Below are 24,887 nucleotides of genomic sequence, written 5' to 3'. Positions count from 1 at the left end.
AAGTCTAAGAAATAATGATCAAGTCACTCAAGAATTGGGTGACTCCACTATTTCCACTTGATTTCTCAAATGAGAACTAGAACTAGGCTACCAAAGAAGTCATCTAAATAAATTCTAGTTGTCAAGAAAAAAGATCCATATCAGCATTCAAGATGTGAAAGAGATCACCAAGTAAAAGGGTACTAGTTACTACCAAGTTACCTTCCTTACTGAGTGAGCTTGAGTCACAAACTTTACTGAGCAAGGTTGGGAGTAACTAAATCTTATGTGACTACTAAATGAAGACTCTATAGAGTAATCAGTGCAAGAAAAGTGGATGATAGTCTATCAAATTCATCTAACATTTTTACTAGGCATTTATGGAAAATTTTGATAAAAGGAAAGAAATCAAAGTCATTTTTACTGTGATTTTTTTAGAGAAAATTGTGCAGTGTGATCTTTAAGAGCATTCAAGCAATTTTGGTGAATTGTTACCAAAAGATTTCAAATTCTCTCAAACCCAACCAAGTGAAGATGGAAGCTACCAAAAAAAAAGCTAAATGAGGATCAGACATGTTGGTTCATGGTGAAGAATGGAAGGTACCAAATTTTAAGCTCACTCTTACTATCATTGAAACCCTAGATTTGAGTGGAGGGAAATTGCAAATCCCTTCCAAGGTACTATTATCAATGACATCTATTCTCATTTTAAATTTTTGATTCAAGATATTGGTACACTAAAAATGGATGAATGTTTAAAGGAGTTGTACATTGATGGTGTTTTGAAACCTGAGCATCAACATCTTGAGGAAAAAAGTTTAACCCATATTCTCACATGCCCTATAATTTCCAAGTGAAATGGATTAGGTATATCCTCAGTCATGTGCACATGTAGAGTTATGGTTGAAGCAACCAATTTTGATAACAAAGAAGATGATCTACAAGATCACTGGTCTCCCAATGTTGGCTAAAGCTAAAATGACAAAAACCCTAGGTCAACTCAAATTGGAAAATAAAACCATAGCTATGTGGGATGGTAGGGGAATGAAAAATAGTAGTGTCACTAACATGGAATTGAAGTTTTGTATTCATGTCATTGTACACAAAATCTAAAATTTGAGTAGGTTAAATAGTGTTTCATGTGAAGCTGTAGACCTGGCATACAAGGTAGTCAAGAATAACCTATCTCATGACCTTGCCAAGCTACTGTTGAATAAATTCAACAAGAACATGGAGAGCATCAAGACATCAAAAAATAATCTGTTTAAGTGTGACACACTTTTGACATGTTTATTCTTTTATGTTCAAAAATTATTTCCATCAAAAGGTATTTTTGTGTGGAGGAAAGATGTACCAATACTTTATTAGATAAATGAATACATTGCTGAGATGAGAGAAAACTGCACTATTATTATGGATAGTTATTTTGATGCATTCAAGGAGAAAATGAATAACAGATATTGGATCCCCGAGAAACTAGTTGAGGACTATAAGGATGATGTATATTTTATGGTGGATAGTGATATGGTATACATTCAGACAGTTAGGCCTAGAATTGCATGGGTGAAACCTCTAGGATATGAGGTAAACATTGATGAAACAAAAGATACAAGAAAAGGATTTTCAAGTTGAAAACAAGTCCTACTCTCCTATTAACTAAGGTCAAAGGTGAAGATGAAGAAGCAAAGGATGAAGAATTAGAGGAAGAGGAACCACTAAAGAAAAAGGGCAAGGTAATCATTACTAAGCTTGTCAATACATCCATTGCAGCATTCACTAGGAGATCCTCTAGAAAGAAAGTAGACAAAGAAGGGGGAGACAAAAATTTATAGAGGTCTCCACCCACATTTGAAGAGAGGATGAAGGAATTGGAATCAAGTTTCAGGATAACAAATTTCAAGGCATTAAAATATGAGACTAGAACAGCTAATGAGAAAAAGTAGATTTAACATATTCTAATATCTAAAATGGGAAAATAGAAATAATCACTTGACCAACTCACTTAGTAAATTCTAGATGTATTACTAAACAAAATCAAGCCAAGATGGGAACATGTAATGAAAATTGAAAAGGATATTCACGAGAAAACCTTGAGGCAACTTATGCCAAATCTAAATGACAAGGAAGTGAAAGAATCTTTAAAGAAAATTGAAGAAAAATTAACTTTAAGATTCAATACTTGTCTTATTTTGTTAAAAGAAATAGAGCATGTTGTGAAGAATACAATAAATACATGGAAAAATATATATCTTCTTCACAAACTAAGTGATATTTTGGTTAGTAGTGACAAAGATGATGAAGATGAACACAAAAAGGATGAAGAGAAAGATGATGAAGAAGTAACACATTTTGATAATGTTGATGATGAAGAGGAACAAGATCAAGAGACTACTAAGGAAGGAACTCAAGATGTTGATGAAATTGACCCAAACAAGATTGTTACAATGGTTATTGCCTCACTTCCTCACTCTCCAAGTAAAACATTAACAACATCAAGCACAGAGTTAGTCTCAACAGGATTGATTATGTCTAACACTGCAAGCACAAGCATTCAATCAATCTTTCCACCAATTCAACTCAACATGTCATTGAATGAAGTGCCAAGTACTTCATCTATAGAGTTGTAGACTCTTCCCTCTTCAATAGTTTTGAATACATTAGTTTTGGGTACTTGAAATATTTATACTAGTATTCCTAGAATGACTGTAGTATCAATTTTTTCAACAAGCCCTTCTATTTCAACCATTGTTTCCATTATGAGTTCACAAGCAATAAGTGCAAGGAAATTTGAGACCAAGCCTCAACCAAGCACAAAATTTTTGGGTAAAAGTAAAGAAAAGGAGGAGGATATAGATCTTGATGAGGAAATTGTGATTCCTAATTGGGATATTTCAAAACTCAATCCTAATCAAATGTAGACCTTCAGAGAATTACTCCAAAAGAAAGCCAAGCAACAAAGGCTAGGAGAGGAAAGAGACAAAGAATTTAAAATCATTAAGGATGCCAAGAATATTTGGGTAGAAGCTATAGCGGTTGATTCTTCTCAACTAGTTTTGTATCAATTGGTAGAAGCAATCCAGAAGTATAATGAAGATTTAGATGGACAAGATAAGCTATTATAGAAAGTAGAGAAAAAGTTTGAAAATAAAGTGTTAGAGCTCATCACTCAAAAGATTTTCATTCACCAAGTAGAGCTATCTATTATTTTGGGTTCTCTTGAAACTTCTTGTACTAATGTAACTTTATTTTTTGGTAAATTATGTGATATTTCAAGTTTTACAAAGTAAATAAAAGACAAATTGTCTAAGATTGATGAAGAACTTAAGGTGAGTGGTCAACAATTGTAGCTTGACCCAAGTTCAAGCTTTGCCCATTTCAATAAAATTAGATTTTTGATAGATATGCAAGCAAAATTGCTCAGAGAATAAGTTAGAATTAGATCAACTTTGATAAATATTCAAAATATGATTCTCCCTAACATGGATGCACTGAAAAAGCATATTGCATATTAAAAAACCATCATCCATGATAATAATTTCTCTATTACAAACCATATGATTGAACTATGAATAGAAGTGTAGGTGGCATTATACACATGCAAGGTCTCACAAGAGAACTGGGACAAGACCTTAGCACTCATACTAAAGGTACATTTAGACTTCTTGTCTCATTTTGGAATTACTATGTAAATACATATATTATAAACCTTTGGCATTAATGTCAAAAAGGGGGAGAAGATATAAGATGCTATAAAGGGGCAAAAACTATAGAAGTCATGAGAAGAAAGATGTAAGAAGAAGCTATATAGGGGGAGAAGATTGTAAGAAGAATGTAAGGAAAATGTTTAGTATGTATAGTATATTGTATATTATACTATGGAAGAAGCATTACCATGTATAGAAATGTATCCTTTACAAAAACAATTTGAAAAAATCTCAAAAATAGTATACTCTATCGAGTTGGAGATATAAGGTAATGGATAATTCAATTTTGACTAATAAGTATTTTTGTCACTAATAGCAAAGGGGGAGATTGTTAACATTCCATTCATGTTAGTTATTAGTGACATACACTTATTCAGATTGTGAGTTCATACTAAGCACATTGTATAGTTAATAGTATTAACCAAGCATTTTGGTTGCTATAGAGTCTTACATTTTCTACTGAGTCCTATGGACATATTTTAGTTTGAACCAAGAAATTACTATAGAGTCGATGAATATTAGTGTAAATTGAGCATTTCAGTGTATGCCAATTTTACTAGTGTAAACCAAGTTTTGCATTGCTTACCAATTTTGCAGTTGATGTGATGTGAGTCTAGTATTGACCGAGCTACTCAATGTTAACCAAAAGACTTAATTTATACCAAGCTCGAGGTGATAGTTTTTATTGAGCTATGTAGTGTGAATCAAGTGATTTAGTTTATATGCCAAGTTTCACATTATTTGTCGAGTCACTAGTACAGAATGAGTTCAAGACTACTTGGAAGTGATTGGTATGGACTAAGCTTCTACATCTACCAAGTGTATGATGATGTTGAGCATTAATAGTGGATGTTGAGTATCAAAACCTCATTGAGTCAGTCTTCAAAGCCTGAGTTTCTACACTTTGGCTAACTTTATAATATGTGTCTAAACTTGTATTGTGGCTGACTTTGTAATTGTGTAATTGGATTGTTATATATGTAATGTATTGTATCACATCCAAATATATGGAATCATGTAAGGAAGTAATGTAATCATAAAAGAATGAATTAAAAAGGCTTCATTAGTATAAGGAGTAGAAAAGATTCATCTATCACAGCAAGGTGATTTGTACACTCAAAGGAATCTCATTCAACAAACCAAGTTGTAGATCAAAGATTAACTACTATTTCATCCTAATAGGTGGATCAATAAAATATTTTAACAAGATATACCTAACAATGTTATGTAAATCTCTTTACTGAGTGTATACTTCATTGTATGTTTGTAAATCTTTTTGCAAGGTGGACCTAGTAGTCCTTATTGCTCCTAATAGGGAAGATTATCAGAAGTGATCATTGTAAGTCTTAACAAGCCAACTTTATAATGTAGTACTAAATCTTGTGGGTATCATCCCCACCCTAGTTTTACTTTCTATTTGGAAAGTTTCTAGGTTACCAAATCTTGTTTTAAAGTTTTATATATGCTTTCATGATTTTTCAGTTTCTCATGCATGAAGTTAGATCAAAATTTATATAAAGAATTAATTGCTAATCAGGGACCTAGTGATAAAAAATTTAGAAGTTATTGATTCACCCCTCCCCTCTCAGTAACTTAGCTTGTCATAATATTTCCAACAGTCTTGATTCCTTGTCTCACATGTCAGTATGATATCCACCATCAATGTCAAAATGATTATTGAATAGACACTAGTATTACATGTATGCCACATGTCATCTCTCCAAAATGATTTAGGAAAATAAGTTGAGTGCTTCCCAAATTTTCTTGAAATACATCTCGAGTTGTTGATCCTTGCTCATCCAACAATAGTGGTGGCATCCCTTTTATTATATTAATACTTGTGTCATCATATTAAATTATAATTATAATATTAATTATTATTATATTATAATATTAATTATTATTATATTATAATATTAATTATTATTATATTATAATAATAAAAATATTCTATTAACACTTGTGCATTTGTGCAATGTCCATTGAATTTCAAACTAAGCCATTAACATTAACAAAATATTTATCTTATTTTATGCTTTTGACAATGCTTAAAATACAATTAAGGAACTCATATAGTATAGCTAAATTATTCTAATTCATATAGCATACTTAAAGTTTTAATTAAAAATTCATTATAATATGAATATTTGAGTGTTCTTATTTAGCATATTTATTAGTCATTAGAGACTAGAGATGACACGTGTCTTTTATTTGGTTGCATTTATAAAAATTATTGAGTGTGCCTCAAATTTGTCCAAAAATCATCTCTAGTTGTTGATCTAACTTGATCAAATAGTGCTACTATGAGCATAGTGATTTCACACTTGATCATGTTTACCATGTGTCTTCTTTTGGGCTTTTGGAAACGCTAGCCTACTGTTACCAAATTTTTCCCAAAAATTATCTAAAGTTGTTGATCTTTGTTCATCCAACAGTCATCATAGCATGACCTTTATAATAGTACTAACGTAGTTCTTAAATATATGAGAGTATTTCTAATTTTAAAAATGAAATAGTTTTTCAATGATACTTTAAATTTGATTATAAAATAAGCCTATCCAATGGACAGTTAAATCTGAAAGTAAAAGTAACTATTGGTTATGTTCCACATATTCTATTATTCTATACTACTAGTGTTGAAACCAAATAATGAAGTAAAGTGTCAAGTGATTTATTAATTAAATTAATTATTAAATTAAAAACCTTTATAAGTTAATTTTAATTCAATGTTAAATTTTATATTTTTTTTCTTAACAATTTCATAAAAAATTTGGAAAATGAAAAAATATTGCATAAGTAAGCGTAACAATGAAATACAATTTTATATGGAACTCCAAAAATTTCATTGATATTCATTATCACTTGAAAATTACAATATGAGGTAGAGTCTAGAGACTCTAGACTCATGTACAATGATTGTAATTTGATTAAATAAAATAGAAAGTGAAACTAGACTTCAAGGGAAAACCTTAGTACTACTGTACTAGTCATTCTAGAAAGCACAAGATCATACTAAGGTTGTGAATTCTTCTAGCCATGGGTTTTCCTATGTCACTTCATCTAGGTTATACCATTTATGAAGAAAATCCAAGCCAATTTGTGCCCATTTCTTATGGTTCTTGAACTACCCAATAATCAAGCCCAACAAAAATGGTTGTAGGGTCGCATTCTAGCTAGGTTCCAAAAGCTTGTGGATTTCACCTACCCAAGGGATCCCCACCCCAAATTATTCATGAGCAACAATATCAATATCACTAACCAAGTATTTTTCTTTAAAAGTCTTCCTTATGAGCAACAAAATGTGGGCCCTTTCTTCTCTGAGGTTAAGCAAAGAGACTAGAAAATGGGATGTAATGTACCTATTCTCATTCTCCAAAAGTTGACACCCATAAACCATTTTCATAGCATGAATAATGAAGTTCACATTAGTAGTAGGAAAAAACTCATTGCAAATTAACAAGAGGTTTTAATCAGGGACTTCACCTAAAAAGGCCTTTTGTTCCCCTTCCAATTTGCATGTCAAATGAATTGGAGTGTCCATCTTGACTATGGAGCAAGGCCTACCACTCTACCACCAAGTAAACTAAACCAAAATTGAATGAGCACTAAAAGTATATACCTATTACTAGACTATTAATTACCAAAAATGAGATGAGAAATGACAAAAGAAGCAACTCAATTGCCTATAAATAAGATGAAAGGCTAAGAAATGGTCTTGACTCCCTACATATTTGTCTATCTAGCTTCTAGTTTAATTTTTTTAAATTATTAAATCTCCACAAAATCTTCAACATAAATACATATTCATGCCAAAAAAGTTGTAATGTGTGTAAAGCCAATGGAAGAGTGAATGCCACTAACAGTAACAAGACATGTATTTACTATCCACTAGAAGTGGTATAGGCTAGAAGGAAACTTGTCACCATTCTGAAGACTTGAACAAGGTCAAGGCTTTATTCGAGATATTTGACCCAAAATAAACATTTAATCATTGATATATTATCATCTGATGGATGAGAGTCTATAAATGGATGTTACTTGTTACACATGTATTTTGGAGATATGAAATGTTATTAGAAACATTTCCCAAAAATCCATTACTGCATACATCAATTCTTGATTGCATGCGGCATGTGTAGCATGTACTATGTACTACTACTAACTAGTAAGCACTTACTAGAAAGTGAAATTATGCTTCACATAAATTTAGAAAGTAAATTTATGATTACTATAAAACAACTAGAGCCCAAAGAAAACACCACACCCACTAAAATATCAAATGTCAACAAAAAGGATTTTACCTTGCATCTGCTTTACATTTCATCTTCACACACACACACACACACACACACACCAATAATGGTTGTGGTTTCCCTCAAAAAGAGAAGTGACAAAGCTTTGAACCATTACATTTCAAATTCATACACTTTTGATAATATGTTTTAAACTAGCAATTCTTCATGTAACACTTCTTTTATTCTTCAATACACCAAAAAGCATTGAAGTTATCATTTTTTTGTTCCACCACATTTGCAATTTGATCTTCAAGATTAGTAGGGTCGAGACCCATTTCGACAAGCATCACTTAGATGTTTGCCTTTTCCTGCTCCTTTTTGAGCTCTTTGATGGCATCCCTAGGATTAGCAAAGGGAACTTACAAAGATGAAATAAGCCTAGTAGTAAGATCACTTTGTTCCTCATTCTCCTCCATAGAAAAATCTAGATTGACAACAAGGCTTAGATTTTCATTCGACGATTCCTCTTCCACAGTCAGTCCCATTTTTGGCAACGAACTACTTTTTTGATAATGGAAACCACTAAGTAGGATGTCTTCAATTTATAGAATATTTTTTCAAATAGATTCCATCATGCCATAAATGAAATACGACATTCCACATACATGTCATCCAGCCACATTCGCCAATGCATTATATATGTTTTTCAATAGATAGGAAAAAATTGCCTAATCAAATATATATATTTTCCAATAAATAAGAAAAATTGCCTAATCAAATTTTTTTTCCAACAAATGGGAAAAATCACCTACTGCAATATATATATATATATATATATATATATTCAATGAATGGAGAAAATTGGCATATATATTATATAACTTTTGTATCAAAATGGACAAAATTGGCTCCATTTTATGAAATTCTGTAATGGTTGAAGAAAATTCACATCTAACATTAAACTTTTCATGACATTAAAAAAAGTGCCAACAGAAATGAATTTCCCCCTCAAAAGTAATGTTGGATACTGCAAATTTATATATTTTTCAGGGAGGGGTTTTTTTAAGTTATCTCTACTAAGGAGTTTAGGTAAGAAAGCATTATATTCATAAGAATTGAAGCATTTCCTTTTATAGATCTAGCTCCTTTCTTTAAAGAAACAAAATGAGTTGGACATCAAGCGAGGTTATGTACATCAATAATTGTTCTTATTTCTTCATCCATATATTCATGATTTGGACAAGTGTTAATTTACTAGATAAAGTGGAGACATTCAAAAATCCAACATATAATCAAGTTGACATCTTTGTGGATATAGAGGATTTGTATCCATCCACAAGAGTTTGACAAGAAAGGCATATTTACATTTATCTATTTTTATATGCTTTACTTACTTCATTTCAAGATAAATTCCTTCATAGGGCTTGACTAAGGTAATCTCCTTTCCATAAATAATTTTCCCTTCTCTTATGAGAACATGTAGATGCATGGAATTATAAATCATAAATAGAAGATTTGCTAATACAAATTTTGTCAAAAATCTAACAATTTTGAATTTATTCCTAAGAGATGTAGTTTTTGGATTGTTTTACCTATACCAATACACTTTTCATCAAGTTGATATATTCTTAGCACACTCATATTTTCATGGTCAAAAGCTATGAATCTCATGATTTTAGATTTTATAGTATTCCCAATTTTGACACAATATGAGAAGGTTTCTACATATTTAGAAGTACAACCCATAGTAGCCCTCAAGATGAGTTTTAATTCTTTCTCTCTCCTTTGTAGTACATTTTAGTACACCAGATATGATATATTTTATATTACATTAAATATAAAAGAAAACCTTCAACAGATACTTTAATCTTAGAAATAATAGTTCCTCTTAGGTATGAATCTTGCATTAGCACCTTTAAATATATTTGAGTAGTGTTGATCTAGATTTCATCTAAAAGGGTTTACATCTTGGAATCTCATTGTCTTATTTTTCAAATGCACAACATGGAAATCATGATCTACCATTGACTACCATTCCCCCTTATATGTTTTTGGTGAATATAATACTTTCATGATTTCTACTTTTTGGTTAGGTAGTTAGAACTTCTTTATGTGCATGTTCATCATTGTATGTACCTACTTATTTTTTCCTTATGTTATATTTATTTTATTTGTGTGCTTCTTGATTTGATAGATACTTTTTTTAAATTGACCTTCACATCCTCATATTTAAATCTATTTTTTAGTCACTTTTTTTGTTAAATCATTTGAATTTAGATACATTCTATTCACCTATAATATTACTTCTTCTTTTCTTATTCTTCCTTTGTGCATGTTATTTATCATTTTGAGTCCAACCTATAGTATTTCAGTTAGAAGAAGTCATGGAAACATGGATTCTTTTGATCCTTAATCTTCCTTCTATCCTATGTATATTGATGAACTCAATATTGTCAGTGTAAATAATTATTATTTACACTTTACATAAGTTTACTTAGGATAAATGCATTATTTTATTATTTATTAGGTTAGACACCTAGGATTTTGCATACTCATGTGATTTGTCATGTTGACAATAAAGGAGTAAGAAACTCTAATTTAGCACATGGTGTCTACAACATAATTTTATGTGACACACCTTTGTAGGCCTATCCTCTCATCATCGCACTAACACCTATGCTCAATGAAGGATAATTCACTCTTGGTGGACATGTGCTTAGTTGTGAGGCTTATCATATTGCTAACTCCTAGACATTCTAGAAGCATTCTAGAGGCCTTTATATTTAGGCACTCGTAGTGTACTTGTATATCAATTAAATTTCATATTGTTATTCTGATCATACTCTATTGGTCTATTTTGTGTTAGTTGTTGAGCTTCTTGATCATGGGTTATTTTTCCCTAAGATAAATTCTTACATGGTGTCAAAGCCATAGGAGCATCATTTCATAGCCATTGGAGACCATTCTTGTTGCACCTCTCAGAGGGCCACCAATTTAGATCCAACATTTTGTAGTCATTGGGACTGTCTAGAGCCAAAGCGAACCTCACCATTGCATTTAAGGTGTCAATTTGGTGAATTTTCACTATAAATTTTTCTATATTGGGCAATAGTCAAAATTGAGGCAATTTTTTTTTACAAACTGGTACCCAAAGGCCTTATTTGGAGAATTAGTATGGTCATTTCAAATCTTTGAGTTTAATTTTTTGATTGTCTATTTTATCTAGTCTTTGTAATTATTTTTTTGAATTTTTGGATCTGCAATTTTTGTATTTTGTTGGAAAGGCCTGTAGAAGTAAATAATTTTTTGCAAGAATCAATTAGTCAAATCCTAGCGCCCGTAGTGGAATATAATCTATGAATTTGGCATATTTCTTTTATAGGATAGCAAAATATTCTATTACATATTGGCTACATATTCTTTCATCACATTCTAGAGACAACATTATACAAATTTGTTCGATTGCATTATAATTGGTGTTCAAACTGCATACTAACCTAGTGGTAAACCTACAATCAATTATCCAATAGCTCTTATTTTTAAAACCCTTGGCACTATGAAATGCAATGCATGTGGGACTAAAGTCCCACTGACCCTACCATTGGAAACTAAGCCTTCCTCATCGATATATTTTAAAGCTCCTATCGGCCACTATAATCCCCATCAGATGTTGGACCTCTTACTGCCAAAGTTGTTCCATCTATTGGTGACATAAAATTTCCAGTGCTCTTTCAACCTTTGCCACCACATCCAGAGCTTACAAAGTGCCACATAGTGATGCCAACTCTGTAGCCACGTCTGTAGTGACCATACTACCATGTTTGCTTTTGCACCCATCCACATGGTGTTCCAGTCAACATCCACCTTGTAGTATGATTGTCCACATCATCATTGACTCATCTACCATGTGTACATTTTTTACACTACCACATGGCCCTATATGTATGACTAGTCAGTAATTCGTACTACCACATCAACCAGGCAGACTTTTTTTGCTGACATCAGCTAATCACTACACTAAATTTGATGACTATTTGACCATCATTAGAAGGCTAGATTTCACTACTATGATAGCTATTTGGATGTCAAATTTAACCTTGTAGTTTTCCTAATCAAACCCCTCTCTAGGTTTAGTTTTTATTTGATAGTCCAGCTTTGGGAGGTCATATCTCAGTCATCCAGACTCCAAATCAAGTGCAATTTTTTTTCTTTTTTGGCTAGAATTTCCTAAATTTTTAAGTGTGCTATTATTTTCTAGTTTTGGTGCATAGATTTGTTAGAAATTGGAATTTTTGGTGACTATACCTATCCAATAATGCATTTTGCAACTTCAAGTGCTCTATATGGGCTCATCTAGACTCTAAATTAGGTTCCATTTCTTTGTAAGTGAATAATTTTTCATCTACTTTCTAGATATACAATTAGATTATAGGCCATTATAGACAAAAATACCACTTTTAGAAATAGTTCCTTTCTTTGCATTATATTGCTTCAAAATTGTTATATTTCTGAGCTACATTGTAAAATTTTAGATATGAAATCCAAAAGGAGGTTGTAAACAACAAATCAGAAGACTACTAAGGCCAAAATTGGCAAGTGGCTATTGTAATTGCACTAAGTATAAAGTGCCAAAATATTTCAAGTGGGGAGGGTGAGGGTGTGGGGGGGTAGGGTTTGATTGAGTGAAAAGGGGGGGTGTCTCTTGGTGTCGTGTTCCTCTTTTTCTGCTTTTATCTTTCATTTCTTTGCATCATGGAAAATCTTAAGATTCCAAAATTAAAACCACATAACTATGCCACATGGTTTATTAAAATATGGTGTGAATTGATGCATGAAGAATTTTTTCAATATGTAGATGGTTTCTTTCCTAACCAACATGTGATCAAGTATCTAAAAGTGATATCGATGTTTGGATTCAAGTATATAGGAAATCCCTAAGTGTTCTTAGGTTAGGGGTCAAAGACAAGATCCTCTATCAAATCATGAAGTATGATACATCCAAGGAAACTTGGGATGCTCTCAAAAACCTTTCTGGAAAAGTGATTGAGGAGGATGTCTAAAAAATTGAAAATGATCTTATCTCCCTAGATCCTAAGAAATTTGATTCTATATAGGATTTTATCATTAAGGTGAATGAGTTGAGAACAAAACTTGATGATTGTGGTAGTCCTATTAAATATGATAGGTTAATTATCTCATTCATAATAAGCTACCATCTGAGCACTCCATGTTTCTCTCTTCTTTTAACACCACAAAGACTACCTTAGGAGCTTCCTATAAGAAAATCACTTTTGATGATTAGGTTTAGTTGTTAGAATATGAACAAACTAAGTTGACAACAATGGGGATTATCAAGTCTTCAAAGTCTAAGGCATTGGTGGCTAATAATGAGGTTTCTCAAGATTTATCTGGTCAAATTTCAAACAGAGGAAAGGGGAAAAAGAAGTGGAAGAATAACAAATAAGAGGATAGAAACAAATCAATAGCTAATTCAAATCAAGAACAAAGCAAGTCTTCCTCAAATACCAACAAAAAAGGGGACATTTAATATTATCAATACCTATATATAATAAATCTATAAGATAATATATAGTATCAATGCCTATATGTAAGAGAAATAGTAGGCAATTTTTTATATAGTATTAATACCTATATGTAAGATAATATGTAAAAAATATTGATAATAGGTTTTTGTAGGAAAAGAAGAAGTATGTCTACTATAAGAAGATGGGTCATGATGAACATCAGTGTTATCACAAGTAGATTGATGAATTAAAGAACATCATGAAGAAACACAATGTTCAACTATCTAATGCTTATAAAGAGAAAGGATCTTCATCTTCAAATTTTAAGGGCAAAGGGCATGCTTTACTCACAAACACTATTAGTCAGGGATAATGGATCATTGACTCAAGTGCCACACATCATATGGGTCTGTCAAAGAGAGATTTGTCTTCCATGACACATTTATAGGTACCTCACATCTTTATAGGAGATGATACTAAGGTGGGAATTGTAGGAAAAGGTGAAGTTGAGATGGAAAATGGAGCATTCAAGGAGGTTTTATATGTTCCTAATCTTACCTCAAACCTTCTTTCAATCTACCAAATGACTCACTATGGAGGTGGAAATAAGGTAGAACTTCTTCTAGATTTAGTGGTAATGAAAATCATCAAGGATGACTCTATGATTGCAATAGGAGAAGCTAATCATGATTCAAGGATTTACACTTTCTCTTTTTTTTTGCCTAAATCAAAATAAAAAGTCTTGTTATTACATTCAAATATAGAAAGAAAACTATGGCATGAGAGATTTGGACATCTCAACTATAGATATCTTTAGCAGCTTAGCAACAAGAAAATAGTTCAAGGTCTACCTCAAGTCCAATTTTCAAAAGGTGTTTATTCAGGTTTCTCACTTGGGAAACATCTAAAAAAAATGTATGACCAGGGAAACTCTTAGAGAGCACAAAGTTTTCTTGAATTAGTTCATAGTGATCTAACGGGTCCATCTCCAATTCCATCATTTGGCAAGTCTTGCTATGCACTCACCTTCATAGATGACTACTCTCATTTTACTTGGGTTTTCTTTATGGCTCATAAGAGTGAAGTGTTTGAAACATTTATCAACTTCTAGGATCAAGTAGAAAAGTAGTCAGGGAAAGCCATCAAAGTTCTTCGAATAAATAATGGGGGTGGGGGGGAGTATGTGAACTCAAGACTAATAGACTTTTGTACTCAAGAGGGAATTCACCTTTAGCATTTAGTAGCATACATACCATAGAAAAATGGTGTTGTTGAAAGAAAAACTAAAACTCTCAAAGGGATGACCACTTGCGTGCTACTAAACAAGTCTCTTGATCAAGTCTTTTGGGCTAAAGTAATGAATTTTGGTAACTATATCTAGAATAGGAGTCCTCATAAAGCTTTTGATGGTGTAACTCCTTTTGAAGCTTGGACTAGTAGGAAACCTACAATTAAGCACTTTAGAGTCTTTAGTTGTCTAGCATGGGCATGAATACCTCCATAGAAACATATGGCACTGGAAGCTCAAAAAAAACCTTGCATCTTTGTTGGATATGTAGATTCACATAAAGCCTACAAGTTAATGGATCTAGAGACACGTGACATATTTTATGAGAGGAGTGTACATTTTGAATAATGTTTTCCAAGCTTTTCTTCTTCAACTCCTCCTTCTTCCTCCTTCATTGGAGAGAGTGATAGTTATAAGATGTTTGTCCATGACCCAAATAGAGGCATCAGCCAATAGAGGTTGAGGATACTCCTACTACATCTTCTCCACTATACCTAGATGGGCTAAACAAACATTGGATGTAGTAGGGCCATTATCAAGGAATCCTTTAGATACTAGGAAGACAAGATCACAACATAAATCACTCTCACATGCTTATATTGTAGTTGCTTCATATCCATAATCATTCAATGAAGCATCAGGTATTCCAAAATGGGATAGAGCAATGGAGGAAGAATATAACTCTCTTATGAGAAATCATATATGGGACTTAGTCTCTCTTCCTAAGGGAAGAAAATTGGTTCAATGTAAGTGGATCTATTAGACCAAGTTTTCAATGGCTAGAAGTGTTGATAAGCATAAGGCTAGAATTGTTGCAAAAGGTTTCTCTTAGGTACCTAGCAATGATTACATTGATACCTTTGCACCAATGGAAAAAAATGAATTCCATTCATTTGACACTAGCTATAGTGGCATCTCAAAGATGGGTTGTTCATCAAATGGATGTGAAAAGCAAATTCTAGAATGGGAATCTTCATGAGGAGATTTATATGGTGTAGCCATAAGGATTCATCCAAGATGCTACCATGGTTTTCAAATTGAATTCTATCTATGAACTTTAAAAAGCTCCAAGAGCTTGGTACACCAAGATGGATTCTTTTCTTCTCTTAGTAAGGTTCACTAAACATCATTTTGACATGAATGTCTACATTCTTTAGAGGGATAATTCACATTTTCTTCTTGTGCTATATGTTGGTGACTTGATCATTACAGGGAGCACAACATACATTATTGTTAGTGTCAAGGCTACTTTGCAAGACAAATTTTTAATGAAAAACTTGGGTCTACTTGATCAGGTTGGTAGTAAAAAAATACAAAAATAATAAAATTCTTCGATATTTTTCTATGTCTCAGTAAATTGCATTTTTGAAGGCCTTCGGAGCATTTCTGGGACAATCTTCCTCGATCTTGATTTGATGTCCCAATTTTGGTTCTAGAGTTTTTGACCAGCTTTCCAACGAAGTAAGCGGTTTACAAATCGGAGCTAGGACTAGAAAGTTATGCATTGTCCAAGTAGACCTAAATTTTTATATAGTTTTTTTGATAATTTTGATTGTTTGAATAAGTTTAATTGTATTAAACATTTAATGACTCTTCATTTTCGTTTTCTAAGGGGATTTTAGTGACCCTTGAGATCCTCCATCTTTGTATTAAACATTTAATGACTCTTCATTTTCGTTTTCTAAGGGGATTTTAGTGACCCTTGAGATCCTCCATCTTTGTATAAACTCATATTTCGAACAGAATGGAGTTGAGTTTTTGGTTGGCAATCTTGTTGTTTATTATTGTTATTTCAATACCGCAGGTTTCACACCAGGTATTATAATCTTGAGATTTAATTCAGATCAGTGGTATCAGAGCGGGAACGCTCCTTTTATGCCAATTAACACAAGGACATCCTACCAAAGATTAGGATTGCAGACACAGGATTTGTCAATATATCCACCTTTGAGACGTACACGACCGAAGATGTCAGACGATACAATGAAGTTGTTGGAAGAGGCTTTGAATAAGCAACGAGAGGAGATGATGAGTCAATTCACACTCATGCTCCAGAACCAACAATCCTCTGGATCAGAAACACCATTTCATGGAACTACTCCTTTCAAAGTACACGTAAATTTTGACATCCCAAATTTTGAAGGAAAAATTGATGCTGAAGCTGTTGACAATTGGTTATCGAAATTAGAAAGGTATTTTTCTATACACAACTTCTCAGATACAGAAAAAATTACATTTTCTCTCTTGAAAGCTGAAACCCATGTGAAATTGGCCTGGGAAACTAAATTAGCAAATAAACAACGGGAATTTTCTGGTGAAATATATGTTGACGAGAAACCCACATGGGGAGAATTCATAGAATACATAAAAGAAGCATATCTTCCCGAGGATGAGTATGAACAGAAATACATAGAATGGCAATTACTTCGATAGAAGAGGGACCAATCTGTACAAGACTACACCAATACATTTCATGCACTTTCAGCAAGGCTTGGTATTAAGGATTCAGAGAAGCATCGAATTCTGAAATATCGTAGTGGACTTCACAGTTATATTCAAACAGAGATGGAATTTTTGAATATTGAAACATTGGCAACTGCTTATAAATATGCTACAAAAATTGAGGAGAAATTGAAGAATAAAGGAAAGAAGGATTACTTTGCAAATAATAAGCCAAAGATTGAAGGTGACAATAAATCTGGGGGAAAATATGTGACTAAGGAACCTCACTCAAACTCTTCTAAGAACACATGGTGGGCTGCAAAAAAGACACCGAATAATGCAGGCATGTGGTGTGAGATGCATAAATCTCCAACCCATAATACAAAGGATTGTCGAAATATTAAAAATATTATTACAGAAATAAGAAGAGAGCAAGTTGAACCTGAAGCTGAAGCATCACCAACAGATAATTCTGAACAAAAGAATAATGACTCCATCATAGAAGCAGACCCATATGCCATAGTTGGAACTGCTAAAGTAATGCATCGTGAAGATGAAGAGAGACTTTTTCATTCACAGATGTGGGTTGATGGAAAACCTCTGCATTTTATTGTTGATAGTGGGAGCCAAAAGAATTTGATATCTAGGGAGACAGTCAAATGAATGAATTTGAAAGTGACCAGACACCCACAACCATACTCTATGGGGTGGGTAAATGAAGGACAAGATATTCAAATAACTCAACAATGTCATCTGTCATATTCAATCAAGCCTTTCAAGGATGAAGTGATATGTGATGTAGCACCACTGGATGTATGTGACATATTATTGGGGCAGCCTTACATGTATCAAAGGCACAGAATATATGAATCTAGGCCACGAAGTGTTACAATCAAGCTTGGCGAGAAGAGGTATCGAATACCAGAGGTATGTCCAAAACAAACTGCTTCTTTAGTTAGTGCTAAACAATGCAAACGTTTGATTTCTCAAACTGGGGCTTTTGTTCTTCTCATGGTTTGTTCTGAAAAAACAAAGTCAGTGGTCCTTAATACACATGCTAAGGTGACCATAACAGAAAACCAAAAGAATCAGATGGATAAGATGTTGAAAGAATATCATAGTGTATTTAAATCACCAGTGGGAGTCCCAACACACTGTCAAGTCAAGCACTCTATTGATTTAATCCCAGGCACACCACTACCACATGAGCCAATATATAGGAGATTAGTTCTAGAAAATGATGAGATCAAGAGACAGATTCAAGAGTTAATTCAAAAAGGACACATTCGTCCAAGTGCTTCACCTTGTGGTAGTCCAATTGTCCTTGCTAGAAAGAAAGATGGAACTTGGAGACTTTGTATTGATTATAGGGCATTGAATAAAATCACTGTGAAAAATAGATATCCAATCCCTCGAATTGATGATCTATTGGACCAACTTAGGGGGGCTAAATTTTCTACAAAAATTGATTTGAAATTTGGATATCACCAAGTCCCAATTGATCCAACAGATATATGGAAGATTGCATTCAAATCTAAGGAAGGTTTGTTCGAATGGTTGGTTATGCCTTTTGGTCTAACAAATGCCCCAGCCACATTTATGAGGTTGATGAATGATGTGCTTAGACCATTTATTGATTCCTTTGTAGTAGTTTATTTGGATGACATACTTATTTTCAGCAAGACTTGGTCTGAGCATCTGCAACATGTTGAACAAGTCCTTTCAACTCTGCAACAACAAAAACTTTATGCCAACATGGAGAAGTGCTCTTTTGGTGTACAAAGTATTCAATACTTAGGATATATAATTGATACTGAGGGTGTTCATGTGGACCCAGTAAAAATTTAGATAATCCGAGATTGGCCATCTCCTAAAAATTTAATAGAACTTCGCAGCTTCTTGGGCTTAGCAAACTTCTATCGTAGATTTGTGTTTAATTTCTCACATATATCATGGTCTCTCAATCAATCATTAAGGGGTGGAGTACAAGTAAAATTTCAGTGGACAGAGGAAAAACAACAAGCATTTGAGGAGTTAAAGAAAAGATTATGTTCAGCACCAGTATTGGCCCTTCCAGATCTACAACAATCATTTGAGATAGAAACTGATGCGTCTGATTATGCTCTCGGTGCAGTGCTCATGCAACATGGGCATCCTATTGCCTATCACAGTGAAACTTTTTCTGATACAATACATAGGTACCCCACTTATGACAAGGAGTTGTATGCTGTTGTTCAGGCTTGCAAACAATGGAAACACTACATACTAGGAAAGGAGACAATTATACATACAGACCATAAACCTCTTCAATTCTTGCAGACACAAGGGAAGTTGCAGAATGACAGGCATCAAAGATGGTCAGCTTATCTACAACAATTTCACCTCAACATCTGTCATAAAAAAGGAAGCAGTAACAAAGTGGCAGATTGCTTGAGTAGGCCTCCAATTGCAGGTTTGACAATGGTGTTGGATTTGTGTGGTCATCAATCATCCACATGGGAACAACTCTATGGTGTTGACCCTGATTTTTCTAATACTTATAATAGTTTGGTTGAAGGAAAGCATATCCATGATTTTTACTTGCAGGATGGGTTGCTTTTCCATGTTGGTCATATATGTGTACCCACTGAGGAACGAAAGAAAATGATCTGGGAAGCCCACTATAGTCGTGTTGCAGGACATTTTGGCATTAGTAAGACTACTGCTATCCTTCAGAAACATTTCTATTGGCCAAAAATGAAGTAGGACATCATTTCATATATACAAGCTTGTGCAGCCTGTGCAATTGCAAAGCCAACAAACCATAAGTTGGGTCTATACTTACCATTACCTATCCCCGATAAACCATGGCAATCTGTTTCAATGGATTTTATGTCAGGGCTTCCAACCACCAGGCAGGGACATGATTGTGTATATGTTGTGGTAGACAGGTTTTCTAAAATGGCTATTATGGTGGCATGTAGAAAGATGATTACTGCAGAAGAGACTGCGAAGTTATTTTTTGAACATGTTTGGGTTCATTTTGGGCTACCCAAAAGCATTATTTCTGATAGGGATAGCAGATTCATCAGCAAATTTTGGTCCACACTATGGGATAAAATGGACACAAAGTTGACAAAGTCTACAGCATTCCACCCCCAAACAGATGGGCAGACAGAAGTAGTGAATCGAATGATCATTCATATCTTACGGATGTATCATTCAAAACATCCTCGCACATGGGATGAAAGCTTACCCTACGTGAAACACAGCTACAACTGTGCACTACATAGTACTACAGGGCATAGTCCATTTGAGGTTTGTCTTGGATATCAGCCATTGGCACCAATGGATGTTGCACTACTAGTTCTACAGTCTAAAAGCCTACTGAATAGTGACAAGGAGGTAGATAGAGCAGAAAAATTCATTAACAACATTAGGCACCTACAACAACAAGTTTATGAGATATTGGAGCAGAGTAATGATAAGTATAAAGAGAGGCACGATAAACATCGCACTCCTCATCAGTTTCAGATTGGTGACAAGGTATGGTTACATCTTCAGAAAGAGCGCCTTCATGGACCAAACAAGAAACTTCATCCTCTTCGTTATGGCCCATATACTATTATCAAGCAAGTTGGTGAGAATGCTTTTGAACTTAATTTACCATCATTTTTGGGACTGCACCCAGTTTTCAATGTGGAATTGTTGAGACCCTATTTTGCTCCTTTGTTGGACATTTCCCAAGCTACTGAACATATTCAAGTCACAGACTTATCTGCTACTGTTCCAGCCCAGTGTGACCATATTACTGAAGTCATTTTAAAGACTCTGCGAAATCAAGATATTCCTCTATATCGCGTGGTTCGAGCTGGTCAGCATCCTCATCAAGGCAAGTGGTTGACGAAGGAGCAAATTGAAGCACAATTTCCTCACTTGTTGTAGCAGATTAATGCAATGGGGCCCATTGCCTCTCAAGGGGGGAGGAATGATCAGGTTGGCAGTAAAAAAATACAAAAATAATAAAATTCTTCGGTATTTTTCTATGTCTCAGTAAATTGCATTTTTGAAGGCCTTCGGAGCATTTCTGGGACAATCTTCCTCAATCTTGATTTGATGTCCCAATTTTGGTTCTAGAGTTTTTGACCAGCTTTCCAACGAAGTAAGCGGTTTACAAATCGGAGCTAGGACTAGAAAGTTATGCATTGTCCAAGTAGACCTAAATTTTTATATAGTTTTTTGATAATTTTGATTGTTTGAATAAGTTTAATTGTATTAAACATTTAATGACTCTTCATTTTCGTTTTCTAAGGGGATTTTAGTGACGCTTGAGATCCTCCATCTTTGTATTAAACATTTAATGACTCTTCATTTTCGTTTTCTAAGGGGATTTTAGTGACCCTTGAGATCCTCCATCTTTGTATAAACTCATATTTCGAACAGAATGGAGTTGAGTTTTTGGTTGGCAATCTTGTTGTTTATTATTGTTATTTCAATACCGCAGGTTTCACACCAGGTATTATAATCTGGAGATTTAATTCAGATCACTACTTCACTATTTTCTTGGTATCAAGATACATCAGTCTTCATCAAGGATCACATTATCACAACCCAAGTATGTTCTTGATATACTTGCTTAGTTTTGTATGAGTGATTCCAAGGCTACACCTACTCCCTTTCTTTCAGGTGTTAAGTTAGAAATAGTGTTCCAGTCCACTTGTTGATGCAAATTTGTATAGGTAGTTGGTTGGAAGCCTCATATACTTAACAAATACATGCCTTGACATCTCATTTGCAATTGGCACAATTTTTCTCTTCATGTAAGAGCCAAAATAACTTCATTGGAAGGTAGCCAAATGAATCTTGCACTATATCCAAGGTACATATACATATGGGATACACTATGTGGCTAGTACAGGACTTTAGTTAGTGGGTTATAAAAAATTTGACTATGCAAGGAACCTTGATTCTCACAAGTCTATATCAAGATATATGTTTCATCTTGGTTCCAACCCCATTTGTTGGTAGAGTAAAAAGTAGAATACCATTGCTCTTTCATTGACTGAGGCAGAGTATCAAGGAGTTGTGACTACAATGATAGAAGCTATTTGGTTGCAGTAGATTCTAAAAGAGTTTGGTTTTCATCTACCCAAACCCACAGTCATCCATTGTGATAATCAGAGTGCTATTGAAATCTCAAAACATCCAATGCAACATCAGCACACCAAACATATTGAGGTTAATATGCACTACATTTAAGAGCTGATTCATGAGTAGGTCATTGCATTGCAGTATTGTCCTACAAAGCAATAAGTAGCTTCCATTTTCACCATGCCCTTCATAACAGTCTAGTATATTCATTTATGAGATCTCTTTAGGGTGAGGGATTTTTCACCAGGGGGGTCACATGACTCTTTTCTTCTATATTATATTTATCTCTCTTTTTGGGGAAAGTTTTTCCCCATTTGGTTTTCCCTCTTTAGCTATTTTTAGAGAGATTGCATTTCATTGCATTGCATTTGTACATGGGTACCTAACATGGCCTAGTAGTCGGGACCCATTATGAATTTCATCATAGCTTTTTTTTTCTTAAGTGTGTTCCCCTAAGTTGCACTTAATGGGGGGAGTTAGTGTAAATAATTATTATTTACACTTTACTTAAGTTTATTTAGGATATATTAGGTTAGACACCTAGGATTTTGCATACTCATATGATTTTTCATGTTGACAACGCAAGAGTAAGAAACTCTAATTTAGCACATGGTGTCTACAACACTAGAGTTTTCATAATTAACTAAGTTGTCATGTAAACAACACAATTTTTTCCACTCTTAATTAATCACATGGTGTCTACAACATAATTTTATTTGGCACACCTTTGTAGGCTTATCCTCTCATCATCTCACTAACTCTTGTGCTCAATGGAGGATAAATCACTCTTGGTGGACATGTGCTTAGTTGTGAGGCTTATCATATTATTAACTCCTAGACATTCTAGAAGAATTGCAAAGGCCTTTATATTTAGGCACTCCTAGTGTACTTGTATATCAATTGGATTTTATATTGTTATTCTAATCATACTCTATTGGTCTATTTTGTGCTAGTTGTTGAGCTTCTTGGTCTTGAGTGATTTTTCCCTAAGGAAAATTATTACAATTATACTTCCTTGTTATAATAATCATAGAATAGAGAATAACTCTTCTCATTCTCACCATGATGAGCATGAAGAATTAAGAGTTCTTCCTTTGCACATGTGAAAGTTTACTCAAATGTTGAAAATTTTGAAACTTGGTTACCTCAAGAACATCATAATCTTGACACTCTTTTGACTATAAAAGAATAAAGGAAGGTAATACATAAGAATAATCAAGGTATTAAATTCTTATGTATCATTTCTCAACTTATTGAGTCTAATATTAAAACTATAATAAGATGTGCTCCCTTCTACAAGTGCTCAGACTTTCTTCCCTAGTTGCACTTGTATTCCTAGCATTCCCACTTAGGATCTTCCTCCCATCACCACTTCACTAAAACATTCCAATCCTACACATGTGAGTCTCCCTTGTACTATTTTTCCACCCCTTCCTATGAATGTTCCCTATATTTAATTTCCTTCATATTGTACACTAAGAAAGTTCACTCCTCTAAACCCTTCTATCAAAGTTATTTCATGAATTGGAGCACTCAAATGGTGGCTTAGATCTCCCTATCCATAGAGTGAAAAGGGCATAAAATAACTATGAAATGAGCCTTAGAAATTTAGCCCTTTCTAGTAAACCTTGCAATGGGAGGTTCCTAAGACAAGAATGAGAATAGAAGTGTCGAAAGGAGTTCTCAAGCATGCAATGCAAGAAATGGTCTTAGCTAGAATAAAATGCACAATCCAATATGATAACAGATGTTACCAAGCTATGTTAATTAAACTATATGATTTACACTATTGCAAAAGGAGTTAAACTACTTGCAAATGTATCTAGGCTAGTATGAGAGTGATGATGGGAGAATTTGGACAAGAAGTAGGAAGTTCTCCACAAAGCTCTTAAGAAATATGTCAAGAAAGAATAACAATACTCAAATACTTGGATCCTTTGAGAAGGACAGAGCTCTCTCTTTTAAATGTGTACACATGATTGAGATCAAGATCAAGGAATGGTTGATCAAGGGTGGCAGTTGACTTTTGGCATGATCCATGTGCAAGAGAAAGTCAACCAATGAAAAGGAGTTAACTTTTCATGTGAGAAAAAATCCTTTTCTTTTAATTTGAAAATAGAAAAAAGGGGTTTATGTGTGTACCCTAAGTGGATTATAAGGATCTTGTCTTTTATTTAATTAAAATGGGACATGTTCTTTTAATCAAATATGAACTTGGAATAATATAGTCAAACTATAGGTCAAAATCAAATAAATTGATTTTTAGCAATTTGGACTAGAGAAATGATTAATTAATTTAGCTAAAATGCTAAGAACAGGGCTAATAGTCTAGATGACCATTATTAGGTGATTACATTTTCCCCTCTTTGACTTATATGTGATTGATCTTGGAACACATTATGTCAAAGAATACAAAAGCCAAATAGGAAGTAATAGATAAATAAACTTGATTCTGAAGAACAAAATACAAAAACGGATATCAAGTAAAAAATGTATAGCCTAATAAAGATAATACTAAACACTAGGAAAAAGAAACATAAATAGATCAAGAGAAAATGAAAAGATCAAACACATGCTCCTGTGA

This window comes from Cupressus sempervirens, chromosome 5 (assembly GCF_028749045.1).
Source record: "Cupressus sempervirens isolate cs-2001-9-10 chromosome 5, ASM2874904v1, whole genome shotgun sequence".
In the NCBI taxonomy this organism is placed as follows: Eukaryota; Viridiplantae; Streptophyta; class Pinopsida; order Cupressales; family Cupressaceae; genus Cupressus; species Cupressus sempervirens.
Note: the sequence above shows the minus strand (reverse complement) of the source record.